This window comes from Anneissia japonica, unplaced genomic scaffold (genome assembly GCF_011630105.1).
Source record: "Anneissia japonica isolate Jap-2015-1 unplaced genomic scaffold, ASM1163010v1 scaffold287782_len627234_cov183, whole genome shotgun sequence".
NCBI classification, from domain to species: Eukaryota; Metazoa; Echinodermata; class Crinoidea; order Comatulida; family Comatulidae; genus Anneissia; species Anneissia japonica.
Genome location: NW_022695201.1, coordinates 178,447 through 184,446, shown reverse-complemented (window position 1 = coordinate 184,446; position 6,000 = coordinate 178,447). Strand labels below are relative to the sequence as shown.

At 36.2% G+C, this 6,000-nt stretch overlaps 1 long non-coding RNA gene across 1 annotated transcript; it reads right to left on the bottom strand.

Moving 5' to 3' along the window:
• Window positions 1–14: 14 nt before the first annotated feature.
• LOC117101427 lies at window positions 15–2,754 on the bottom strand. The gene is made up of 4 exons (XR_004444281.1): window positions 2,693–2,754; window positions 2,112–2,255; window positions 1,322–1,378; window positions 15–255 (listed from the first exon to the last, which is right to left on the bottom strand). It is a non-coding gene; the product is annotated as an uncharacterized LOC117101427 (long non-coding RNA).
• Window positions 2,755–6,000: the final 3,246 nt, after the last annotated feature.

Sequence of the window (6,000 nt, the reverse complement as noted above, 5' to 3'; positions counted from 1 at the left end):
TTTACATATGTCTATATTCGTTAGAGAAATATTACGGGTTATTTTTCTATTATAAGACACAAATTCATAAATATTGCTAATATTTTTTAAAAATTACAATATATTTTAATTAATTTCATATCCAGAATTTGTACAGGAACCTTGATGAGTGGTAACATTTTTGTCTATCTATAGTAGTTGGTACTATAAGTTCTGTTGCCCTTTCACGATCGAGTCCAGACATCCTTTCTTGATATTTGAGGATTCTTTGTCTTCCTTACCGGAATAAAAAATATTAAGAACAGATTTAGAAACAGAGAAAGGGTTATAACTAAGTATCAAAACATAATATAATATTAAATACAAATTAGAGCGCACCCCACCTGAAAATTATCGTATTCAGTTATCGAAATGTATGGACAAGGCTGCTGATGATACCACAAAATAGTACTTCACACTTCTTATCATGTCAGCATTATCATATAGAATATTAATTATTATAGTATCATCAAAATGAATGAGTATACATGGTATTAGGAAGGCCTACTGTAGCGTGATGAGCAAAATATGTTAGCATTCGATTTTCATTGGTAAATAAAATCTATAAAAGTGTACTATTCGATGGAAATAAAAATATAGATTCATAAACACAGATATGTTCAAACATTTGATATAAACATAAATAAATAACTATATCTTCATACAAACATTTTTCATGAAATGATATTTGTTGACTGATTGATTTAATTTATTCGATGCTCAACATGCACAAGCAAGATAAAAAAATGAATTGTGGACAATTAAAATTTGATGAGCATTAGGAACGCCCATTTCCAATGTGACAATTTGTTTTCCTGTCAATTAACAGACAGTTAAATAACAAATTTGCTATATTCTTATATATACATAGACACTTAAATTGGCTGGTAGTGTCAATTTAAGAATTTTTGTAGTACATGTCCGTAAATCAGGCAAAAGGAGAAGAATGCCGGCGGGGGTAAAACAATTCTGACCGGGGTCTGAAACAAGGGGCTGCCTAGAGCCTCGGTCAAGGTCCCGGAATAAAATCCCAGGGGTGGGGTTCATGGGGAGAAATTTTACGGATTAGGATCACCCATGTGCTTTTTGACCACAATTGGATCAACAAATTAATATTTTTTTGTCATGGAGTCCGACCAGGGGGGTCGATGCTTGTTTATAATTTAAGGTAACTCGGGCTCTCGAAAATTGTCTAAACCTTCAATGCTTAACAAACTTAGTCAAAATAATAACTTTAGTATTTTGGCAGAATTCCCCTATAACTATTGAATTAATGATGCAAAATGTTCAATACTGTACTCACATATGAATTGTAAAGTCTCCTTCGTAGAGTTTCAACTCCATTTCACAGTACTATCACCTGGAGAAGCATATGAAAACAACTCATTATTAATTCCTAAAGCACAAATCCTTTATGATGATAATAATGATTATTGTGAGGATCAGTGGTGGTGGCACCAGCAGGAGGGGGCAGGGATGGCATCCCCCCCCACCCCATACAGGTCTGGATCCCAAATTATATTTGGCCTATCCAAATAATGTTATTTTGATTGTAAATTATAGGCCTAATAATATTGTGGTCTAAAAGCACAATTCGGAGCATACTAAGCCATTAATACTCTTCCGGTGAATCCCACCAGGGATTTCTCATTTCGGTCCTCGGACCGAGGCTCCAGTAGGCCTCTTGGTTAAGAACCACCCACCACCACCCCCACCCTCCACTGGACATATCGGACCCCTTGTCGGCAAATTCCTGGAACCACCACTAGTGATGATGATGATGATGATGATGATGATGATGATGATGGAAATAGTGACGCTCACTCATGTACGGATCATATAATATAAACTTTTTTCTGGTTTGTAAACGGTTTCCTCAATTTTCTTTTTTTCATGTTTCGACTTTGTTTTGGAGGAGTGCCATGAGCGTTTTCTCATAAACGGATAACGGCGCTTGTGTGTGCAGATGCACCCCACCGCCAAATAATTCAAAATGGAACAAGGAGATTTGTATTCAAATTTAAATCATTTCCGGCCATATAGAGCATGGAGGTATAGAAGTGCCATAATCAGAAATTCATTTGCAAAAGTACCTCCCTGAGACCCTCTATTTCGAATTCCTGGATCCGCCATTGGTAGCTATTTTGATATCAACATCATGGAGGTACATATTCACGACGATATTAATATTGATAAATACGGTGCCATCTAGGTCTAACTCGATCACTTTAGTTGTCCTTAAATATAATATAGAAAATGTTTTTATCGGATATAACAAATCGATTATTCATGATTAAAAGTTGTGCACCAGATAATGACAAGATTCTTGGTAATAATTTCATATAATGGCAAATTAAAAAAAACAAAAACAAAAAACAGATACAAATCTAGCTATACAATGTAAACGACGAACGGAATTTAACAAGCCCCAGGCTGTAAATAGCATTTATTATTTAATTAGCCAGTTTCAGGTTTTCGATCGTTAGCGAGTTGATCTTGAAATGTATTTTGTAGTTGAATAGAATATAGCCATGTCCGTGCATGTCTCTATCGAGGAATTTGTCAATGGTTTCAATGCCTAACAAACTTAGTCAAATCAATAACCATGGTATGTTGACAGAATTCACATTTAACTGTTGAATTAACGATGGAAAATGTTCAATATTGTACTCACATTTTTTAAATGTAAAGTCTCTTTCGTAGACGTTCAACTCCATTTACAGTATTGTTTATATGTAAAACGCCACCTGGAGAGGTATAAAAAACAACTCATTATTCTTTTTTTAAAGCGTCATTCTTTTATGATAATGAGGATGGTGATAATAAGTGATGGCGCCAGCGAAGGTTAGAGAAAGGGGAACCCCCGTCAGACAGGCCTGTCTTTCGACGACAAATATAAGAAAATTATATTTTTCCTATCCAAATAACGTTATTTTTATTGTCAATCCCTAACATTGTGGTTTAAAAGGACAATTTGGACTGTAAGCCTACTAAGCCATAAAAACTCTCCCTGTGAACCCTATCATGGACTTTTTATAATCCGGGATTCGGACCGAGTCGGTCAATTTCTGGAGCGATCGCTGGTGATGATGGAAGTGATGATAATGTCGATGATTATGATGATGTTGATGATTGTAGGATGACAATCGCCTTTTTAAAAGGAAACGACTACCAAAGGGATCAGTATAGGCTGTTATGTAACTTTTAATTCTTCAAAAACATGAAGTGATGTAATAATGACGTTCAGCGTACAAAGTATGACAAACGAAACGTCTAAAACATAGTGTTCCGGAAGGTCCTTCCAGGCAGCTACCGTTACACAATAATACAACAGTGAGCCCAAAAGCTTCCTGAACTGACAATCGAGCGATTCATCCTCCCAAATACCACCCGTTTCATTCAGGGCCGTCGGAGCCGCGCCGGCTTTGGCCGGACCACATTTTCTCAGGCCTATTACATAGTTTAATAATTAATGTTCACATCATATTTTCTTTTTGATGTGTTTTAATCCACCATGCGCTTGTTTTTATATTGCATTTTCATTTAAAATTTTTTTTTTAATCCTTAATTTTATTAATTTAGATTGATTTTTGAATATTTTTAGAGGTATAAATAAAAAGACATTTAACTATTTGGGGTGGGAGCCGGCCTAGCCTAACTGTCTGCATGAAAAAAAGGTATAATGGTTAAGCCGGTCCTAATTATTTGCAATCAAAATATATACCCTTTTAGAGTTCATTCATTTTTTTAAAAGTATGCATGTGCTATTTTCCGGCAGAGGAGCCACTGTTTGAAACATGGTGATCCTGAGTTGGGTATGGTATCTAGTTCACTTTCCACTGTAAATCTCTGCCTCGGCATGGGATTAGGACAAGGGTTGAAATAAGGGTAGCTGATTTGCAAGAAGCCAACTGCTATTTCCGAGCATCTACAGATGCAATATTTTCACAAGTTGATCACATCGGGCGGCACGCCCCCCAAAAATACTCGCGCTCCCACAGTCGCCCCCTAAAAATAAAGCTCAAGTATTTAAAAATCACCTAAAATTAACTTATTTTGCGAGCTAGCGTCCCTCACATAATCATCAAGGGCCAACTCACATGACATACGTCCTCCCCTCCCCATAAGCCCTTCCCCCTTATTTCAAGACTCCTAGATACGCCACTGGATATAGGCCTAAAACATTTAGGAGTATTCTCCATGGGGGTCAGATAAACAACACATTATCCCCCAAAATTGCAGTTTCAGTGCTGAAGCCGAGAGGAACTCGACAAGGGAATAACGCCCATGAGCTCCCGAGGGCACAGCCATGTGCCCTACTCAGAGGCCCCTGAGGGACCCTCCTAATAAAAATTTAAATTAAAAAAATCGTATTGAACACGTTACAGTAATATTATTTTTAGACAAAAATTAGCATTATTTTTATTTCAACTTGGACTAATGTTACATCCTTGCCTATTTTTTTATTAACTTATTTATATAATTATATATAATATAATATTTTGTAGTTAGCATTTTTATGACCTTAAGTTTTACTCAACATTTTCTAGGAAAGTACTATTTCCTTATTTTAAATTGTTTTATTTGTAAAGCTCAAATATTATTACAGTATGCTATTGTCCTATGACACACAAGTTCCTTTACCCGTGGTCAGTATTTAATTAACGCAAGGTAAATGAACTGAGCTTGGAATCTCCAAGACTTGAATGTGGTTTCACATCTTGGACATTTACTTTCAGTTGGTCCAAACCAATTATTTATTACCTTAATTATGTATATGTTTATCGGACACATTACTGTAGCTTTTAATTGGTGGATTAGTTTGCTAAACTTGTTGGAATTGGTTCCCTGATTGGATGAGACCCTTAATATGCAAAGTGTCACACCCATCTTAAATGATCTTACTACCCTAAGTAATTCAGTTGTAATTTGGGATCCAGTGCAGACAACTCAAGACATCTTTATTACCTGGAACCCTGTTATTTTGTCCGGCTTCAGTTCCTCTCTGATTAGTAAGTAAAGTACTTAAGTTGCTGCTTAAGGTTCTAGCCACCACCATCCTCTAAGCTCATTTATATATTTAATTTCTATCTTTGTTTAATTACCGTATTATAATGGCATTGTAAATAAATTATATATATTTTGTAAATACACAAAAGTTGTGATCTCTTCTCTGTTTAGTTATTCTGAGCCGTAACGTAACACTGTATATTCCACAAAATATAATCATACAAGACATTTATTCGATCTCATATGACGTATGGTCTTGAAGTATGGGGCGGTGCCTTCTACTCTTATTTAAACTGTATTTATTTAACTTAGAAGATGGCAGTTAAAGCTATGACTTTTAGTAATTACACAGCACATGCAATATCATTGTTTAGTAAACTAATTAATTAATAGTAAACTAAAACAACTATAGGCTGTGGAGATGTAGCCGGCCAGGTCCCCATACACTTTTGAAAATTAAAAGAAAAATATACTGTATTGTAAAAAGCGTCATTTTAGAGTGCTGGGTAACAGTAAGAAGGGATCCAATGGCTCCATTTGGACTTGGAACTGGGCGTGTCCCATAAAGCACACAGGCGTTACATAACTGGTTAAAGCTCTATAATAAAATGGGGTCGTGAAGGAGGGGAACCTTCTAATAAATCTACCAAAGAGTATGTTGGTCGGATTTTGGTCTATTTTGACGTGTTTTGAAAATTTTAGAAAAAGATAACGTGTTGTCAAGACGTTGTAGTACTGGACTTGAACTGAAAAGCACATGCGTTACGCCACTGTTAAGGCTCGGTAGTAAAGTGCTAAGTAGTAGTAGGAGGGCCCAGGGCCCTTTTGAGTGGGGACCAAGGCTGCACCCCCGATAGCTAATGGGTGTTACGCCACCGAATACGTGCTTATTGTTTTTGGATTCTATCTCATTAGCATTATCAGATCTGCTTGTATTTCTCAATCAACGGCAAGCGCTGGGTGTCCGAAATA